Source organism: Antedon bifida, chromosome 5 (assembly GCF_963402885.1).
Source record: "Antedon bifida chromosome 5, ecAntBifi1.1, whole genome shotgun sequence".
NCBI classification, from domain to species: Eukaryota; Metazoa; Echinodermata; class Crinoidea; order Comatulida; family Antedonidae; genus Antedon; species Antedon bifida.
Genome location: NC_136230.1, coordinates 12,814,386 through 12,837,139, shown reverse-complemented (window position 1 = coordinate 12,837,139; position 22,754 = coordinate 12,814,386). Strand labels below are relative to the sequence as shown.

General features: G+C 32.7%; 1 protein-coding gene across 1 annotated transcript in view; it reads left to right on the top strand.

Annotated features, from left to right (window-relative positions):
• Positions 1-22,754, top strand: part of LOC144842707 (ankyrin repeat and SOCS box protein 11-like) — a 372,919-nt gene that overhangs the window by 247,320 nt on the left and 102,845 nt on the right. The window lies entirely within an intron of this gene.

Genomic DNA, 22,754 nt, shown 5'->3' with positions numbered 1-22,754 from the left:
TTTGCATTATTTTGCTCAAGGCAGGGGCTAATTTGGATCATACAAACAATGTAAGTTTTACAAACATTATTAATAAGGGTGCTATAATAATTGTTCAGTGTGATTAAAATAAATGGTTTATTTATTGTTTTGTTAAATTTAAAAACAACATAGTACAACATAACAACAATAGTTATTTTCATATAATATTTTTATATTAACAATCATGGCCTGTATAACACGATACTCGATCTGTCGGGCTCAACAATGAAAACTGGAAACAACGCTTTTACATAATTTAGGCTATATTAGTTATTACAGAAATCAATCATGCAAATTGATTTTTATACGCATCTTTTTAAAAAAAATTTAAAATATTTTTAAAAATCTAACAATTTACGATCGACGCATTAACGTCAGAAGTCATCAGAAACATTATTTAAAGCGTCCGCCGGTTGATCTGAGAGTTTCAATAGAAAACAGACATTAAGCTATACACCGAAACCATCAATAGTAACCGTTTGTTTGTATTTTTTAAATAGTATCCACGAATAGGCATATTAACACGAAACCAAGTAAAGCGAGAAAAAATAAATAAATAATTAATATAAATATACTGTATAAGATTATGTTTTTATTTTAACGATTTCATTGCCCGTTTATGTGAGAAAATTTTGCGATTGCAGAGTGAGCCTGAGAAACACAATCCGCTAAAATGTTATCTGAAATAGGTCTAATTAGCCTCATACTATTATAATTTAAATGCAAAAAACTAACAGCAAGTTTACGCCTTCCTTTTATTGTTTATTTAAAATTCATGATAATCGGAATATAATCAATTTTGATTTGCCAAACATTCTTTTGTCAAATCCGAAATCACTACAATGTGTGACTGATGAGCTCCAATTTATCTAAAGTTAGTATAGTTCAGACGTTAACGAAATGGGGTTATCCAGGTTTTCTTTTTTCATTATGTACTTTTTATATTCTAGTACAGATAGATAACATCTTAGATGTTTAACATTAATTTTATATCTTATCGTAAACATGATCACGGGGAAGGTGTTGCTGTATAATGTACGTAAATAACATAACACTGAACACAGCAGTTACGTAATGAAATTGGTAATATATACTAAGCAACTACATTGTCTATTTCTGATCATGTTTATTTGTAGAATATACGGTAGTTGTTTTATGCTTGCGTTGGTGTCATAGGCGATTTTAACGTGCAAATACCAGGGCACTCTGCCATTCCCAAAAGTGAATTACCGTAGCCGACCCATGACTCCTCTTGCTATTCAACAAATTGTTGAGTGGATTTACATCGCATCCTTTGGATGAGGTTTTCAATGTAACTAACTAGAAGGCAAGCATTATTATACTGATTAAATATTCCAATCAGTACAATTAAAGTTCATAGTAATGACAAACACATGATGAATTGGAAAATTAAAGAAATTATTATTATTAAGTGACCGATCCAATGGCATCGTGGAATACACGGTTTACGCGTAATAATACACATGTTCCATCCAGGAACCAAAATGCGTATAGTTACTTCCCCGGCGAAGTTTACCGACGGGTACGTCGTGTACTGTGTATACGTACGCTACAGCAAAAACGTACGAATTATGTTCACGATCTAGGCTGAATTTTTACTATTTGTATGAAACTTTTTACCGTTGGGTACATAAAATACACGTTTCATTGTAGGCCTACTGATAGGCCTACAGTACAACAAAACATGCCATTTTTTTTCAGCGCCAACATTTTTGTTGCGTTGTTTCGCCAGTCACGCATGCCATCGGACCTCGCCGATGTGCAATGTTTTTAAAAAATAACAAGTGGGTGTTTTTTAAAACATGTAATTCTCTCGTATCGTCGGTTTTGTAACTGATTTTAAATTCCATCTTCTCTTTAAATTATATAGAAAACTGTATTACTATAGGATACTAAAATAAGCTTTTTCACTGTGTATTAATTAATTAGGCCTACTAACCGAATAATGTACGCCAGGCCAGAGGCTAGCCTAGTTAGATCTGGGCCAGCTAGCTATACCTAAACGTCACAGAAAAGTAAAGTAGGCCTACCTATGCCTAGCTAGTACTAGGCCTAGGCTAAAAGTGTGTCAAATTACTGTTTTATAAATTATACAATAAATATATAATAGGCCTCGACATGACGGATACCTGAGCGGACTAAAATTCATTAAATAAACTAATTAACTTACCGTCTTTCTTGATAAAATGCAATGTTCTGGAGTGTGCGACCAGATCCTCCTAGCTAGGCTGTAGGCTAGGCCAACACAGTAAACAAACGCGCAAAATTCATTACCCGTGTGGCACTGGCAAGCAGCACATACGGGTATTTAATAAATAGTGTCACTTCGTAAAAACGCAAATTCCATGATGGTGTTTTTTAAACAACTAGCGCGTGTAGCAATGACCAAACTAAACTCGATGTGGCTTCGAAAAGATAAAATCAAATTAAAAATACGTATCAAGCTGTACAACTCACTAGTACTCTACAACTCTGAAACATGGGGACTCAAAAGAAGAAGCACATAAACTCGACACATTTCACAGACAGCAACTACGCAAAATCATAGGTATCAGGTTCCCAGACAGGATATCGAACATAAATTTATACAGAAGGACAGAACAGAACAAAACCGATTTCATTTGAAAAAATCGACGCAAGATGGAGACTATTGGGTCACATACTTAGACAAGACCCATGTACACCAGCCAACACAGCAATAAGCTATTATTTCAGCAACACTACCAATATAAAATGTCGAGGAAGACCGAGAACCACCCTATGATGATTTATGCCCTGAAATTTATGAGTACCAAATTTTATTTAATTGTGATTCATGGTTGTGAAGATATGATTACAAACGTGATTTCGTTAAATCATGCGTAGACCGCGTAATTTTTTATTGCGCACCGTGAAAACATAACCACATCGATTCCTGGCCATAAGGAATATACTGTGAAAAATTGACTTAGCTAGATTAAACTGGTATCAAGATAAGGTCAGAAAGCGATAAAACGCATAGTGATACCGGACCGACAGACAGACCGACAGACAGACCGACAGACAGACCGACAGACAGACCGACCGACCGACCGACATAGTAAACCATAGAGTCGCGTCCACGCGACTAAAAACAAAGAAAACAATTTTTGACAATTAATAAAAAAAAATCACCCGAAAATAAGTGTATTTTTTGTTAAGTGAATGACTGTGAATTGAGTATTTGCTCGATGGCGGCTAGTTTGATGGATGAGTATGCAGTGACAATTGCTAATTTATTCCTTTTAACTTGTTTTTACATCTGACCGGCATTTTCGAAGTTCACCTCAGTCGCAAGAATATTTCTAATGACAAGAACGTAACAAAAATGTTGTTTTCACTTTTTCTTTCATTGTTGTGTACCACTATTTTGGAAAATATTTGAAGTGAAATATTTATCTATTCCCAACAGCAACACATGTACGAAAATAGTACCTAATTAAGTATACAGAAAATAGTGCAATATGTGGGTATACATAAAGAATTTTAACTAGAATGTTTTCCGTTTCTCGGTAACATTTTTTATCTAACCAAGTAAAAAGAGAAAACAATATAATATAAATAAATTAATAAGTAGATGATTTAAATAGTGAATAAGCTTAAATAATGTTTTTTTTTAATAACGAGGATTCCATTGCCCATTTATGTGAGCTTGAAATAAACACCCGATTCTGCCACTGTCAAAGGTGGTATCTGAAAAACTAACTACTGTAGGCCTACAGACAACACGACATGCCATTTTCGTTTTTCATTTTTGTTGCATTGTTCCGGCAGTCACGCATGCCATCGGACCTCGCCGACATGCAATGTGTTTTCAATGTAATTCGCTCGGATCGTCGGCTTTTGTACCTGATTTGAAATACCATATTCTCTTATATAGAAAATATATTACTATAGGATACTAAAATAAGCTCTTTCACTGTACATAAACAGGCACATCATGTATAATACCACCAAATTATGAGTGATGATCAATAATATCATAAGGCATTATTTTAATGAAAATGCAGACGGTCTTAAAATGACATGACATGTTTCGGTAAATCTATTCTCATGCTAATTATTGACTCATTTAAACGCAACGTTGTAGTACGTATACAAGTACTCTAGGCTTTGATTACAGTTCTGATGATGAGAATATTATCTACTATATTTATCGAAACATGTCAAGTAATTTAAGACGGTCTGCATTTTAATTAAAATGCCTGATTGATTCTCACTCATAAACAGACACGTGTCCCCATCCCCATCTCCCCATTATTTATGAGGGAAAACAATTATTAGGCCTACTAATTTTGTAGAATATATTTTATCAAACTAATTTCTAGTAACAAATATATTTAATATTACAGTAAAATGTCTAATTCACAAACTCATTTTCATTGCGGTTCACGCGTCGATATTTGTGCTGTATCAAAGTTACAATGACCAAAATCTGAATCAAGTTACTTACTAGTGATAGGACGCACTTATCTGGCGGTGTCCCTTTGTAATAAACATTTATAACTAACTATATTTAGAAGTTGGCCCAGCTCACGCGTCGACATCCAGGGGCCGTGCTATACATATCCAAAATGCGTAGTTACGAGAGGTGGTATGCTCCCTTTGTAAGAAACGGCAATTCATTCGCAACTACCATTTACAAGTCTACCCAATGTCACTTTTATTGGGTTTTTTACTACTCCAATGCTTAGAACGTAGCACGCTGGCACATCATATACAACAACAAGTTTTAAAGGGTCACGATTACCGATTTAGAAAAAAAAATTGAATAATAAAAGAATAGCTCTTGGCCCGTGGCACAGTGGGCCAGAATCAATTCAAAGTGTGCCAAAAGTCCAAAAATGGTAAATTTGGCAATCCAAACTTTTTAATATTGTTTAGGAAGAAGACATCTTAAATTATATAAATCCACTAATAATGTTTGGTAAATTTTAATAGTGTCTTGTAACCATGGAAACTGAGAGAAACCATGACATTTCAATTTAAAAGAGCAAAAACAACAGTTTGGATAAATTCGCTGTTATTTTTTCTAGAATCACCGTGAATCTAAACTATTCTAACAGTTTTATTTTTAAAATACGATTTTTTGGTATTCTTGGCATGTATTTGGTGACCTTTAACCCCAAAATATAGCAATAATTGAAATTTTATTTTTTCTTCCTAATATGGTTAATAATAGAAAAAAATGGCATGCAGTATCAAATCCATTGCTTTTTTCCAGAAAATTTGGTTTCCCGAGTGTTGACCTTGTTTACTTCACATGAATATACAACTCCAATTGGTAAACAAAGTAATGTTGAATCAACACATTACCGTGCTTGCAAAATTATTTTGGTAACAAATATATGAGCAATAATATGGCGCACATGAACAGGCGTGTACTCTTAATACTTTACGTGATAGAAGGTAAGGGTTATGTGATGGAAATATAAGTACATCAACCTGAAGAAATAACTATCCCTGATAACTTACTTGTTAGTAATGATGGATAAGCGTTTTCCTTGTTTGTATCTACAACAGGCAATTGATTGTATTGAAAACAATTTTCAGAAGAGATGGGAAAGATTATAATAGACATATTTAAAAGAACTAAAGAACTATAATCACAGAAACCATGGCATTTCAATTGGTATTTGTGTTGAGATAATTGAATACATACTGTGATTAGATTATAAACTTTCTCCGATAACACAGCAGCACTACATTTTATTTCAGAAACTTATAATCCCTACAACTTTGTTTCCTATGAAACTCAACCGTATTGCCGTGAAATGGCAATTGTAAACACATCCAGTGTTGTTTATATACACATGATATCAAAGATTTATAGTGAAATGATATTGTTGTATCTGTAAAAGTTTTCATGTCAAATTCTCTGTACAAGTGGGATTTAGTTTTATTAAACTGAGTACTAACAGTTGGTGGCCGTATAAGTCAGTTAATGTCACATTAACTGACTGAATTATTAAGTTAATAATTCAGCCCACTAAAAAGAACCGATTGTCATTCGTATGTGGTCAACTGTAGCTGATTTCGTATTCCTGTGATCATACTGAAAAGTAACATATCTGAGTGAAATTTAGGCCTTACTGAATAAACAGAACAGAATAGAATATTAACCTTTACTTATTGGTTATTCGCACTTAATATTGTATGACACAGAATAGACACAATTCAGCACACTAAAAAACATTTTTTTTTCGTGCCATAGAGTATATGTGTATTTCATTTTAGTTACAGGGTGTGCGTTAACGTCGATAACTCGAACTCGTCGCGATGAAGGGCAAGTAAAGAGAGGGGTTCGTAGGGTTCTCTATTTTCTGAAGAGACCAGCCGTGAACATTGTAATTAATAGGCTTACTGATAACATCTAGGCTAGGCCTAAATATCTTTCTTCTGTTGCTTACGTTTGCATTTGCTCCTAAAGTATTTGCGACAAAAATGAACGTATTTGGGCCTGATGAGTTCAAATTTAGTTTAATATAGCAATGTAGAATTCTTTGGAAAACTATAAATTCAGTTTTTGTTATGTAGAAGGTCACTCACTCTCCTGGAGTTCATGTGGTTGGCCATATTAAATAATGTAGACTATAGACCTTGGCTGTAGCCACTAAGGTATCAACTCCTAATAATTAATTTAATTATTTTATGGAATTGAAATGTGGCCGATTACGGGATGTTCTGGCGATAGAGGGCCAAAATCACGTATTATGGCTATGCACGATATTTTCGGCTTTCTCAACGCAACGGGCCTCTAAATTCTCCAGTTAATTGTATTTTATTGTTTATGATCAGGTGGTTTAGTATTATTTATGATTTTCAGACAAATTGGTCGGTCAAAATCTGTATAGTTTTCTCATCTCATATGAAAAAACACAGGAATGTTCTTCACAGAAATATTTTTAAAACCGCTTCAAAATAAATATAATAATATATAACGCACAATATAAGTATCAAAATTGTATTTTTAGTCTCTTCCAAACGCGACTCTACAGCTCACTATGTCGGTCGGTCGGATGGTCACTAACTAAAATTTGCGCACGCGACTGTAGCCATGTATATGGCATTGTTGCTGTCAAGTCAATACAAATTTTTTGTGTAGCCGCTTACGGGAGGTAATTTACCATACAAACAAGTTAATGTATTGTAAACAAATTTACCGCGGCCGCTCACGTGAGATGGCTGCTACTAATTAGATGAAGAACAAACAGGTTTTTGAAAGTACGGCCGTTAAGGGATGTGGCCGCTTAAGGAGGTTCAACTGTAATACTATAATACTAAAACTCTGAATTTTAAATCCTCGTGAATGGCAAATGTCCATGTTTACGACTAATTAACATATAATGTTTCAATATATCATTAATGTGATGTTACACCAACCACTTAATGTGGTCTAAAAAAACAACAATTTTTGAAAACATAATTGTAGCTTTTTGTAATAAATACATATTCATTTAGATGTTTTGCACTCACGTACAGCTAATTCAAATGTATATTATCTTTTTCATTAATAAAATAAGTAGTGTTTTTCAAAGGTCTATGTTTTATAATAAACAATATATTTTTAAGTCACGGTGTTACCCTTTCATACTAAAAGAAATTACGTATGTAATATCGACTTACAGAGAACACACAGCGCATTGCAATAAATAAACAATACACCGCTTAATTAAGAACGAGATCCAAGTAGCCCGAGAAAAATCTAAGTTGAACTCTGTAATAGAAGGAACATGTGTATTGTTTATCATGTCATGTCAACATTCAAAAATGTACTACATTTTATGATTATGTACATTTTTTAGGAGTTCACATGCTTTGTCGTGTCAAATAAAACAGTCTCAATTACAAATGTCACCTACTATTATGTGCACAAATATACTAGATTGGTTTGCAGTACATCATGTGTTTACCAATACACTAATATGTTTACATTTTCAACTCAACAGTATTGTCTCTGTCAAAGCAGGTGAAACACTCGACATTTTATAACACAAAATGTAAATAACCTACAATAAAATACCCCCTCTGGAATTGACATTGTAAATAAATCACTGAGATCTTAAATGGCACGACAATAAGTATTAGGCTATTAAAAAGGCCCATGCTCAACGTTTTTACTTTTTTGCATAGATTTAAACCTCCCATTAGGCCTACGTCTTTGAAAGTATTCTCACTTTTATCATTGTTGCATGGTTTACCGGGACCCCCTTCAAACACACCCCATATACTGGGTGATGTGTTTAAGAATGTTCCAGTTGGCCATCCTCCCAACCCATAATCTCTCAGTGGCAGTTTTCATCCCTACTATCTTCTGAACCCCAACTACCACACCTAATCTCCCTCTCCCACCAAATCCTCGGACTTTTTGAAATGTAGTTTAAAACCTTCCCGGTACAATTGCGATCATTTTGATACCCCATATATATGGTTACATGCAGAAACAGAAATTTGTATAACGAACAAACATCGAAAGTGGGCCATTTTGACCACATTGTGACCCCTAACTTGGATCCTAGATGGCGGATAACAGTAATGAACGTGTATATGTTCACACAGGAAATGGATGTCTGTAATGAGACAATCCAAGAGACCGATACATAGCTGGATATGGTTAAAGTACTTTGCTAAATGTGTAAATGAATAGGTGTCATGTTGGTTAATGATTAAACAATATGTATATCTATATTTCCCCAAACGCCTTCTTGAGGATAATTCAAATACTGTAAAACATTTGTAGTATAATTTTACAATTCGATAGCCTACAACCCCGAGCCCAAGCAAAAATGACATCACAACCCACACCTTTTTTTGAAATGTAGTTAAACCTTCCGGGTACAATTGCGATCATTTTGATACCCCATAGTATGGTTGAGTGCAGAAACAGAAATTTGTATAACGAACAAACATCGAAAGTGGGGGAAAGTGGGCCATTTTGACCACATTTTGGTCCCTAACTTAGATCCTAGATGGCGGATGATGTTGAAATATAGTTTAGAACCTTCCCGGTACAATTCTGGTCATATGTAAGGTTACGTGCAGTAACAACAATTTGTACAACGAACAAACAAACAGACAAAGAAACAGACAAACAAACGTACACACTCTCTCACTTATAATATAGATAGATGTAATGTAATGTAATTTGTAGCGAGGTTGACTGTATTGTCGATAACTGCACGGCGGTCGTACAACTCAAATAGGCGATGTTATATTACGAGAGCTACAATAAGGAAGGATGAGTAGTAGTAGTGATAACATCCTTGTTGCTTGTGTTTGCAAACATATGCTCCATAACTCCAAAATGTATTGTAGAGGGAGAAGCATTCTATATACTTAAGTTTAGAGTTTACGATTTTTCTTCCTGTTAAGTTAAGTTTATTAATTAATAATAATTATTAATTAGCAGCTTCCTTGAGTGAAATAAGTTGACAGAAGCTGCCATGTAAGAAAGATAAATCTTTTGGTAGACACTGAACTTAAATATTTTATCATTTTTTAAGGCTACTAATTATGCATAATCAAGTTTTTTTGCAACAGAAACTGACCTTTCTTAGGGGCCATGGTACAGCATTTGGCACTGAAGAATTACGTTGTCTCAGTTGGGTATTGCCGAAGATTCTATTGATATACTCGATTATGCTAATTAAAATGTTAAATAGCGGTAATTAATGGCTTTCTTAAGCGTACTAGGCACAGGACGAGTTGACACATAAGAATGACGGATCTTTTGTTAGACTCTAAAAATACACATTTTAGGATTGGTTTCATGTACTCATTATGTTAATTATGTCCAGTGGGACATATATTGACCTGTAACCCTTTCTTAAGGGGTCATGGTACAGTATTTGGCACTTAATAATTATGTTTTCTCAGTTGGGTAAACGTACTTATTGCATTGTCAAAGGTTTCATATCAAGCGTCAAATCGAAGCGAGTCGCTTAAATCTTGAAAAAGTTATACCGTTTTATTTATTTTTTTTTTGTTAAGTGAAATTATAATATGTTCTCTGTTTTGTTGTGATGACTAAGCCAAGACTGTTTAAGCACCTTGCTTGGTCCTATACATTAATCAAGAGCTCTTCTCGTGTAGTGCCCGCCTTCACCAGAGGAAAGGTAATCTGTCTGAGGCAAATACAGCATTAGAAGCTGGCTAAATATATAATAATTGCTTTCACACATAGAAGAAACCTTTTCTCTAACCTCTTGTAATTGGTTTAATTTTAATTTGTTTTATTTATTTAATTATTTTTATATACTACCGTATTCCTGGTACACGAATAGCAAAACCAAAATAGAGTCAAAAGTATAAGACTAAAACTATACTCATTATGCCAATTATCTGCGACTCGTGTGCGAAGGTTTACTATCATTGTACAAGTAGTTTATAAATGTGCATTAGGCATACTCCAAGTATCGCATCTTCTATCAGCAACCTATTATATTTTGTATAAAGTACTATACTTTTTTTTTCAGTACGGGAATACACCTCTTATAATGGCTGCAGGTAACGGTCACGTGCGTACATGTATGTATCTCATCAACTTTGGAGCAGACGTAAATCATTTGAACCACGTAAGTCATTTACACAATAAAATTTAGTGTCATATGTGTCATTTCAAACCACTTCGATTTAATTTTGCTTAAATGGTGTTCACTATACTAAATTTAAAGCATGGTATTACTATACAAATATGCGTGATGATAGTTCACAGAGGGTATGTGATCATATCAATGGTCTCATTTCTGTTCCAAGACAATACTTACTGACAACAATGTATTTTTTGTTAACATTTTACTATTTTGGTGGCAATTTTGGATTATCACCCCAACCCACCCCAAAATGTGCGTTTTCCTGCAACCTTTCTGTTCATACAGGTCATGTAAGGACCCAAGAAAACATTCAGTCATTATTGTCCTTTCCGGGTGGCACCTATCTCAATCTGAAGCTAGTCTATTAAACTATACAATCTAAATATTGTATCCACGAAGTGAGAAGTGTATTGTAACGAATGTAAGAGAAGATTGAAAAGACTCATAGATGTTTCATTGAAGTTAACACAAAATAAGTTAATAACGAAAGTTATAAATCAAGCCTAATATATGCGTGCTTCAACTATCATGCCATAAACAGCTGCATCAGTGTCGCTTTTCTAACAGCAAACTTCATCCTAAAATTATGGAATACTGTATGAAAAACGGCTGAAGACATCGACTAATGTGATATTATTTCCAGTAAATATTTACTGTAAGAACGCCCGTAACGATTTTGGACTATGTTTTTAATAGTTGTGAAATCAAATGAATAGCAAGGTGTATTGCTGTTACTATAGATATTTTAAATTTACACAATCAATGCATTCTCTCTGATGTCATTTGTAGAGTAGGAAAAGCCACTTGAATTCGCGTTAAAATACGCGCGTTTCGTTGATTCTCTTTCTTTAACTCTGTCTGCCTCTTTCTTTCTAACAAACACCGAATAAATTAAAAGTTGTTTCTTCCGTCATTATTTAACGCTAATTCTACGTAATGGGTATATAGACTTTCTTTATAGTTTTCTTGATCTAAAAGATGTACCATCATTTAAAAAAGGTAAAGAAATGAACCAATTAACAATGTCGTCGGTATAAAGTCCTATTATCGGTACTTCAAAAACATCATTAGATTGAATATAAAATTTAATTTATGTAGTGTGAGTAATTTGTGAGTTCAACATACCCCTATAACATAGTATTGTTACGTTTTGAGTCTAGGTCTTTGTATTCGGGAAATATCGAAAACCTTATATAGCCTAATATTGAGAATATTGTGTTAGGGTCTATGTTTCAACAAATATCGAAAACAGAGACCCTGGGTTTCGGGTCTCTCGTCGCTGTTTTCGAGGTTTCTGTTTACGTAAGCATTCGTTATTATCTGTAATGGACTTCGTTTGACATTACTCTACTTTACTGTTTGCACACAAATTTTGTTTCGATTACGATGAATCGTACTTGTTATCATTACCACTTTTATTAGTACACACAAAAGACAAATACAACTGTGTGGTTGTGTATTGTGCAAACTTTAACCATCTAGGTCCTGTGTCACCCACTACGTAACAATCAACAACTAATGTAACAAAAATCAACCCCTAACGTAACATTAACCACTAGTGGTTGATTGTTACAATAGTGGGCGATACAGGGCCTTCCGTACATCAGAAAACAGCGTGATATATCCATAACACAACTATAGCTCCATAATTAATCAGACGTGACTCACTCCAATCGCTATGTCAGTAGAAGAACATCACGTGTCTTCTCAATAGGTACTCTACATCAGGCAAAAAGAGCCATGTATGGATCGTGATCTGATAGTGCATTTAAAAAACAGAAGGCCTAAAGTTGTGTGAACAGAAAGTAGTACATTTTGTAGACAGGTGATGGGGTCCTTCACCATTAATCATCTAACAATTATGAATATACATATCTAAAGAAAAATCTATCTACACTTTTCAATTCCTGCTGAAAACCCACTGAGTTCACAATCGGAGGAAATCGAAACGAAATATCTGACGTCATTGTGTGTTATTCTTGTGACGAAGATACAAGTTACTAATTTTAATAATTAACATAAATCAAAGTGATATTTTATACAAAATATAATATTTTATTTACTAGAATAAACGCACACTTCTGCATGCATGTGTCACACAAGATCTCACGTACAACGAACACAGAGCCATCATTGTGTATCTAATGAAGGAATGTTCTGGTAAATCTTACGTTACAAAAGAAGATAAGGTTGGTTTAATGTTAAATCAAATTAGGTTAGGTAATTAGTATTTAAATTAAAAATGATGATTTGTTTTTGTTATAATTATGTAGGCCTAATGTAATAATTAATGCAAATAAATTATGAATATAAAAACAATAACAATAGGCCCTAATTTACAATATTATATATGTCATAATAATTTGTATAATCGATTCAAAATTATATTTATATACCAAATTAGAAGATGTAACAAAACGTGCAGACATTATTACAGGACGTGGTCTTCTGTTTTTTTAAGAATACATTAGAATCTGTATCAGTATGACTCGATTTCTATTTTGATTAATAATGTACAAAAAAAATAAAATGTATTCTTTTACATAAAATATTCATTTTTAATTTACACAGTATGGCAAATCTGTAATAGATTTGTACAATGAAAATGCGTGTAAGAAATATAACAATGAATTAAGGGCAGGTCAAAAAGCCGAGATAATTGACATATTGAAAGGTGAGTTTATAGCAAAGTAGGCTAACAGGTAGGCTGTAAACATGTGTATATCAACTGACAACTAATCTTTAAACAGTATGATGTATAAAAATACATATAAAATGTTTCACATTGTCTTGTAAAATAAATAAAACTATAAGTAAATTCTCAGCCAATGATTGTTATTATTGCAAGTTTCTGACACTTAAAAACAACAGATAGATAGAAAACCCATAATTAAGACGAACTTTCAATTCATAGATCTCTTCATTGGCTACCAGTTCATCGCAGGATTCAATATGAATTACTCATAACCACATTTAGCATGGCATGGCAGAATATTGCTCAAATTTATTAGTAGAGTAAAATCTTATATTGTATCAACCAGGTTGCTCACTTTGATCATCAGATGGTACTATACTGCTTAGAGTTCCATCAGACAGACTTTAGACAGCTGGAGAATGTTATGGAACAGTTTACAATAAGATCCTGTTGTTCAATGTGGGCACCATTTGAGAAGTCTCCTATAACATAAAAAACATAAAACCAGTTTGTTAATAAATATAATTGCATACAAATACAATGAAAAGTAGTTCAGTCATGTGGAGAGTCATAAGTTCTATTTAATCAATTTATCAATCTTATGAAATATATATTTAACGTTCATCATATCTAGAAAGTAAAAAATAGAATTGAGAATTTCTGTTCTGTAGATCAAATTATGGAGGTAATTGTGGGATCTACTGGTGGAGTGCTTCATCTTAAGGATGAAGACATAAAGTTGGAGATACATTCTGAAGCAATTGAAGGGAAGGAAGTTAAAGTATCGCTAGAAAATTGTTTTGAGGAAACAGACATGCCTGTATCTCATGCTCTTGAAACCATTATATCACCTATTGTTAAATGTGGACCAGAAGGCACCAGCTTCAACAAGCCCATTTCATTGTCATTTCAACACGATGCTGTAAATGAAGAGTTTTGGGAATTCACTCTACTTGTTAAAGATCGCATTGAAGATGAATGGAAAAAAATAGCATTGAAAAGTGATGAAAAGGATGTACAGTTTACTTTAAACAACGGTCACTGTTATGTAACTTTAAATCATTTCTCTTGGTATGCACTAAAGGGTAATCTAAGAAATGTCTTACATGGTAGGAAAAAAATGTTGTTAGGAGTTTTTGGAAGGATGCTTGCAAATGATGAATATCAACTTCAAACAAGACTTTTTAAGCCGTCAGATGTAAAGGTAATTACTATAACTTTTAAACTGTATTTGAATAATGTGGTTCTTATTTTACTTACAATCAATTAACTGTTCAGAATATAGATATAATAAATAAGTTGCTTTGCCACAGTTTCTAGAAAGATTGAATAAGTCACTGTTACTTCTCATCTTATATTTGGTCAATAATAATATTATTTTAGATGTGTTAACTTGGTATAATATTTATTCTCTTATTGTTATATACCTTAAAATTGTACAGTATGAAAAAATGCATTTTCTTGACACCTAACTTCATACCTGGGGATTGACACTCACTAGATTTAACGTATAACGTATAATAACACATTAATTACAATTCATGGCAGAAAATTCAAAATTTCCCTAAACTATTTACAGTTAAAATTATTTTAGAAGTGAACATGATGAATGCCCTGTACTCTTCCCTCAGATACTGTAGTTAGGAAACAAATATGTACACAATCACAAATAACATTAAGTACATATCCCTATTTCAGAAGGTAAAAGAAGCCCACAAAGAAATCGGTGAGAAACCTTTAATAGCACCTGTAGGTATACTATCTATGTATAAGGACATGACAATTACTGTAACAGTATCAAAACAGGAATGGAAAGTTGATCAGAAGGAAGAAGAAGTAAGAATATTTGTTTTATATACCGTACAATATGTTACATATGTATTATCACAATATTTTTAGTAGGTTGGCATGGTGAAGAATATGCATTAAACATGTTTTTTCAGGAATACCACATAACTTGAGAATTCATAAACTTGATCAATAAATAAAAAAATCTCTATTGCTATCCAATTGAGCATACTGGATCATGATACTGAGTAAAGATCTTAAGATTCAAGATAACTTTATTGATAAAATATATAATTTGAAATTTGTCTCCAAGGCAAAAAACACCATAAAATATTTATAATAAGTTTAAAAAGTTATAAAAAATATATAGTATGTATATGTAATGTCAAAAAATTCATAAAAAACTACAGTCTACACTATCAAGCTAGCTTGACAAAAAGTGTGATGTACCCAAATGTGGTAGTGATATGCCCAAATATGGTAGTGATATGATGTTATTGTGTCCATATATGGGCACATCACATTTCTTTGTTGGATAGTGTAGACAGAGCCTTAGAATAAAAAGTCTCTATATATATAAATACTCTAAATACATTACTCTCTATCACAGCAATCAGTGCCTTAGAGCTGTAACTGTTTATCTGAGTATGTCTTCTTTTTTTCCTAGACTGTCAAGGCTAAAGACCTATGGCGTACAGAACCATACAAGACATTTCTTTTTAAAAGAAAAAAAAAATCATCAGCAAAAGTCCTAAAGGCAACAGTATTACTATCACAAGAGTCAAATGATATTGATCCAGTGAAAGTGAATTGTAAGTATTTAAAATGCAAAAACAGGTCTAAATTTAGAATGATGATTGTAATAAATAAAAATGTATTATTAAAAAAAAACGGTAATCAAACATTAGCCATCCATGACAATAACCACCCATTATTGACTGTACCATTGTTAGAGTATAGGGTGGAAACTATGTAGGTGTTGGCTTGTTGTTTTATCTAGCACTACACTTTGGTTACATTCCTAATTCCTAAAACATCTTAATTCCTCCACATATCAAGCAGATGATTATTCTTATTCTCACAGATTTCCTCATTTAATTTTTTTTTTATTATTTAATTTCCAGGATATTATCACTGGTGGTAGAGTTTTTCTATACATATATATATATATAAATCTAGTTTCTTTTTTTATTGAAATAATGATTACATATTTTATTTGTTATAGGCGATGTTGAGACATCAAGACATCTAGGTATGTTATAATATTAATTATGGTAATGATGTAGATTAAGTACGTTTCACCTTGACCAGAGGAATGGCATGAGCCAATACGTCTGAAGCTGATACTAGATGGTGATCAGACAAGAAAACCAGTGTTTCAAGGCCATATTATATGTAGTAAAAAAACATTAACAGACTACAATTTTTAGAAATTAATTAATACAATATTGGTTATATTCTGGTCAATGTGAAAAGTTTTATGGTAAGTTCCGGCAAAGTTACAGGCATCTATAACTACACTCTGCCTATGAGAAAAGGACTTTTAAACCATACTTTATAGCAAATATATTTACTGTAATGTTTACCTAATTTGTTTCATCCCATGCTGGTACAGGTGTGTCTTCTGGTACAGGTGTGTCTTCTGGTGCAGGTGTGTATTCTGGTACAGGTGTGTCTTCTGGTACAGGTGGGTCTTCTGGTGCAGGCGTGTCTTCTGGTACAGGTGTATCTTCTGGTGCAGGTGTGTCTTCTGGTGCAGGTGTGTCTTCTGGTACAGGTGTGTCTTCTGGTGCAGGTGTGTCTTCTGGTACAGGTGTGTCTTCTGGTACAGGTGGGTCTTCTGGTACAGGTGTGTCTTCTGGTGCAGGTGTGTCTTCTAGTGCAGGTGTGTCGTCTGGTGCAGGTGCATGGAACCGAGGTATTAGGCAAGGTAATAATACTACTAGTACTACTTACATTTATAAAATATATATAATAAATTGATGCCTTTTTAATACAGATACAATGCAAAATTTTCACCGGAAATTGAATATGTGACTTACTATTCCTTACTATATTCTACTCAGACTGGAATCGTCATGGTCAATAAAAACAATAACATCGTTGTATTGTCGCGATATTATTGCTCTTACTGACCATGACGTCATTTGATTGGACGTGTGGAAATGTTATTTTCATCAAAGGCAGCATACATGGTTATCCTATAGTTCTAGTATTAAAACTGTTTAGATTTTCTTTGTTTTAGTGTATAAAAAATGCATATTTATCTAATTATCGTCGATTGTTATCGACCTAGTGTTAATGGACCTTTATTTCGAGTTTTAGTTGATAGAAGATTTTTTTTTATCGTTATCAGTGCTGTCATAATTTTACACAATATATATTTTAAATCAAACTCATTTTGATTGGAATCAGTGAAAATAATAATCATTTTAAAAATAATGACCATTAATTTTATTTGCAGATTCTAAAACTTACAACAATTTCCGAATTTTAAAAGCTAATTTTGGTGAATGCTTTGTCGGTGAAAAATACCGTTGGCTAAGGTTCCTACTATTCGATGAATTGGATGTCATTGAAATTACAAATATAAATTTCAATGGAAATGACTTACTCAATCACCTTGAACACAAAGGTTTAATCTCGCCAACTAATGTTAACTTGCTGTTAGAGATTACAAAAACATCTGAAATGACACTGTCAAAAGATATTGTATCAAAGTATATGACAGACAACAAGGTTGAGAATAAAAATACTGGTAACAAATCCAAGTTGTCACCTTACAGAAAGCAACTGTTTAAGACCTTGAAACAAATTGACCCAGATGCATTACATAATGTTACTGCTTACTATGACTTGACAAAATATAACTTCTCCAATGTTTGGGATGCAGTTCTCCATCTGGAGAAAGAGGAAGAATTAGCAGATGATCCAGGCAAAATACAAATATTTGCAGATCGTCTTGGAGGAAAAGCAAAAAAAATACTGTTGGAGCATAATGTTGTTACAGAATTCGAAGGTAATTGTAATGTAACTATTCATATCTTTCATTTGTTTTAAAATTTTACATGATGTTAATTTAGTTTAAATAATACAATTGATTTAATTTTTATCATTGTGGATATACTATACAAGTTGATAATGTATTCATTGTTTTATTTTATTAGCTAGTTTTGTATAGAAAATGTGAACCATCATCAAGTCAACAATGGAAACCATCATCAAATCATCAATGTGAACCATCATCAAGTCAACAATGTGAACCATCATTAAGTCAACAATGTGAACCATCATCAAGTCAACAATGTGAACCATCATTAAGTCAATGTGAACCATCATCAAGTCAACAACGGAAGCCATCACCAAATCATCAATGTGAACCATCATCAAGTCAATGTGAACCATCATCAAGTCAACAACGGAAACCATCATCAAGTCAACAATGTGAACCATCATCAAGTCAATGTGAACCATCATCAAGTGAACAACGGAAGCCATCATCAAATCATCAATGTGAACCATCATCATGTCAATGTGAACCATCATCAAGTCAACAACGGAAGCCATCATCAAATCATCAATGTGAACCATCATCAAGTCAACAATGCGAAGCATCATCAAGTCAACAATGTGAAGCAGCATCAAGTCAATGTGAACCATTATCAAGTCAATGTGAACCATCATCAAGCCAACAATGTGAACCATCATCAAGTCAACAATGCGAAGCATCATCAAGTCAACAATGTGAAGCATCATCAAGTCAACAATGTGAACCATCATCAAGTCAACAATGTGAAGCATCATCAAGTTAATAGGAACCATTATCAAGTCAATGTGAACCATCATCAAGCCAACAATTTGAGATTGACCAGGAATATTAGAAAAATTAAAGAATACAATTTATCTGACCTCAGAGAACTTTCTCATCGTAAAACAATTAAGGACAGTTTCGGCTATCTTTCATATAATGGGCCCCCAACTTCTATACGAAATGACAAATTATTATTTTTTTTTTAAACAAACAAATTGTCAACAATACAATTCGGAACTATTTACGGCCATTGATTTTGTTATACACGGAGTATTCCTTTACTTTGAAATATCTGTAAGCTACAAAATGAAAGCAATACTGGATTTGGGGTGCGTCTCAGAAAGTGCCAACGTGCATGAGCGGGACAGACTTCAATCAGTCGGTAGAAATTAAAACATTTTAATGATAAAATATGAATTGGTAAGTTATCGAATTAAGATGTGAAGTATTGGAATAATAAAAATGATTACGGACGAAAAGTAGTCGCAATTAGATGACACAAACATTTTGGGTGTATTTTTCGTTGATATTTGATATTTAGCAGAAACACAACACTCATTTGGATTCGTTTTGTATGTGTGTGCGTGTTTGTTTTTTTTTAATTTACATTTTCGTTTATTTCATGTTTTTTTATATTCCCATCACCCAACAACCTCCTAATAAAATGCTCAAAAATAAAACAATGACACAAAACTAACACCCAAAACGTTATTAATTATTTATTTTGTGGAAACACGACACCTAGGCTATTTGGATTCGTTTTATTTGTGTGTGTTTTTTTTTTGTTTGTTCATATAAATTTTTTCCATGTATTTTTTTTTTCAATTTTTGTGTGTGTATTTTTTGGTATCTTTTTTGCTAGTTTTGTAATTACATTGTGGTTTAGTTTTGATTTTTAGCTTTAAACGGTGATACTTAATTATTACACGTACGTCACATGGTCACGACGATTTGCTCACAGAGCCAACCGTGATTTACAAAATACATTCTGTTCCAAGGATAGGTGTAATTGTAGATCCGGCCATGGCGGTACACAACAGAGGAGGTTGCGTAGTTTATACAGTGACGTAACATGGTCGCTGAGACCTCAAATTACTGCTATTTTTTTGCATTTTTTTTAGTGTTTATCCTTAAAATTCAGGAAAGTGACATAGCCTATCGTGTGCGGCCCATCAATAAACATCAGTGTGCCAAATGTGAGCACGTACCTTTCAGTGGTTTTGGAGGAGATAAGTAAAATACGCGAAAAATTTAGTAGCATTAATATATAGATTATAGTGATGATGATATGATACTGATTTGTTGTTTGTACCTATCAAGCTATTTGTGATAAACCTTATTGCCGACCAAAAAAATGTATATTCGCGCACGACTTCTTGACTTGTTTTACACAGAGAAGGGGAAAACCCTGTTGCAAATCACAATCGCATGAGGTTGTGCATCCCCACTAAATAATAATACTAACAGTGTTGACCATTTTTCGTCAAGAAAATTTGGTTCGCGATATAATTGTAACAGTCTGGTTTGTGTAGCTAATATGATGTTACGGCTGGATCATATCCGTCTCTGAACTAAACAACAATATTCATCATTTCTATTTATAACAACTCGTATTATCCTTCACATCGCTAAGTTACTATGTATCATACAACCTATACTAATTACAATGCAATCAGCGGCACTGGTACCAATGGCGTTTTGGAGGTCAACAAACTGCTAAAGGAAAAATATTCTGAAGCCGACCGACATTTAACCTCATCCTTGACGTATCGACAGAAACTGATAGATTTTGGAAAAATACTTTCCGTACACAGTGTACCACAGCTAATCCATCTAAATAATGTTTCTAGGAAACAACGTGACAACCAGTCATGGACTGTGCTATAATTATAATTATCTAACTATATCTTGAACAAAGGGGTATCCTTAGAGAAGATAAATTACCATCATTTATCAATGTTTTAAAGAAGAAGGACATGACCGTTGCTGCTAAAATTTTAGAAGATTGAATTAAGCATTGATCCTTACTATAACCGATGTTACGGTTGTTAGAAATTGAATGTTATTTATTAAGCCTAACAAATGCTGTTCAAAGTTAAGTGACATTTTTGTTTTAACCTGGTATTTGATTTAAATAAGCAACAAAGGATACTAAAACATTTACTGAAATAGTTACCTAAATTTGTAGTTCTGAATAGGTAGTGATGACAATAATTGTAAATTAGACGTTTCCGGATAAATTAAAATCCATTTCACACCTGATTCATTAACCCAGGAATGACACAGGTTGTGTGTATTTACACTGTACAATACCAACCCATGTAAATGTTCTAGATTAATCGAAATATTCCCTCACACGCATGAAGAGACATCCTAATAACAGTCTGCTCATTATACCTCTTACAATTTATATAGCAAACAAAATTCGACTCATGAAGAATAATATTTCTATAAATAAATAAAATTTACTATAAATAAAAATAAATAATTCTATTATTGATTTTATAAAAAGATTAAAAATAAATTAGACTTTTCAGTTTGCCTCAAGGCAATTGTGTAATTGTGTATTAAAAGGACCAAATAAAAAAATAATGTATTTGTCATTTCATATTGAAAACCAATTGCTCTTACTATTTGAAAGTGGACAGACAGATGTGCTTACTATTTTTACATGATTATAGTCTAGATATCTGAAGTTACATAATTAGCATACTCATTTTGATTGGTAAGATATTGGAACAAATAGTGTGTTTTTTCATATATTGATACAGTATTAGAGGGACAATTAGAGATGCTCCTACATGTATATATTTAACATGTTAAAGTAATACTTTGATAATAAATAAGGGGACGGGGTATGAGGGCAGCAAATAGGTGTTTAATGGTGATAAAAAGATACTGATAATAATGTTGCTATTTGTTTGTATTAATAACTACGGTAGTTATGATTAATGATGCTAAGTTGTATTTTAAATCAAGAAATCATGTAATAATTAGACCCATGATAATCTAAATGTATTGTGACAAGACAATAATGTTTTCCACTCAACAACACAATTTATTTTTTTTTGTCTTGTGTGGGTTCGTCCCACTTTTATTATAGTTCTCTGACAGTTATAAATATAATATTATATATATATGCACATTTATATATTTCTCTTATTTATAAGGTATATTGCTAAAAAAAAATACATCTCTTTTAAACAGTATATACATAGGCTAAGATTATTTTGATGTTAAAAAGAAACCACATTTACATTCATATACATTTTTAAAAATACAATTAGTTAAAATATGTCGATGGCAATAAAATGACGATAAAAATTGATTTAAAAAAAACGTACTTGTGTCACAATTTATTGTGGATAAATTCAAAAGCTGTAGGAATCACTGTATTTATAGTACAGAGATTTTTACAAAATGTAAAATAATGATAACTATTAATGATGTGCAATTGTCAGTCTGAGTCACCATTTTTAATTCATATTTTGCGATATCAATGTTGTCATCCTTCATGCTGAATTTTTGTTGAAGTTTGGCCTTCTGTAGGCTACCTACTGTAATAGGCCTACAATAAATATAATAATTCAATTCACAATAACATTTTGTTCTCTCTTTTCTAAGTTAATTATATAGTTTGTTAATTAATTTTTGTTATTTATGTACTCTTTTGTTTTTTGTAATTCTGCACATAAAAAATATAAATTAATTATAAATTATTAAAATTTACATATTATGCAAATGAGACCAGGTAAACGGAAGTAAATAATTACATCCTTGCGCCCTCTAATCCTTCCCTTACCATACT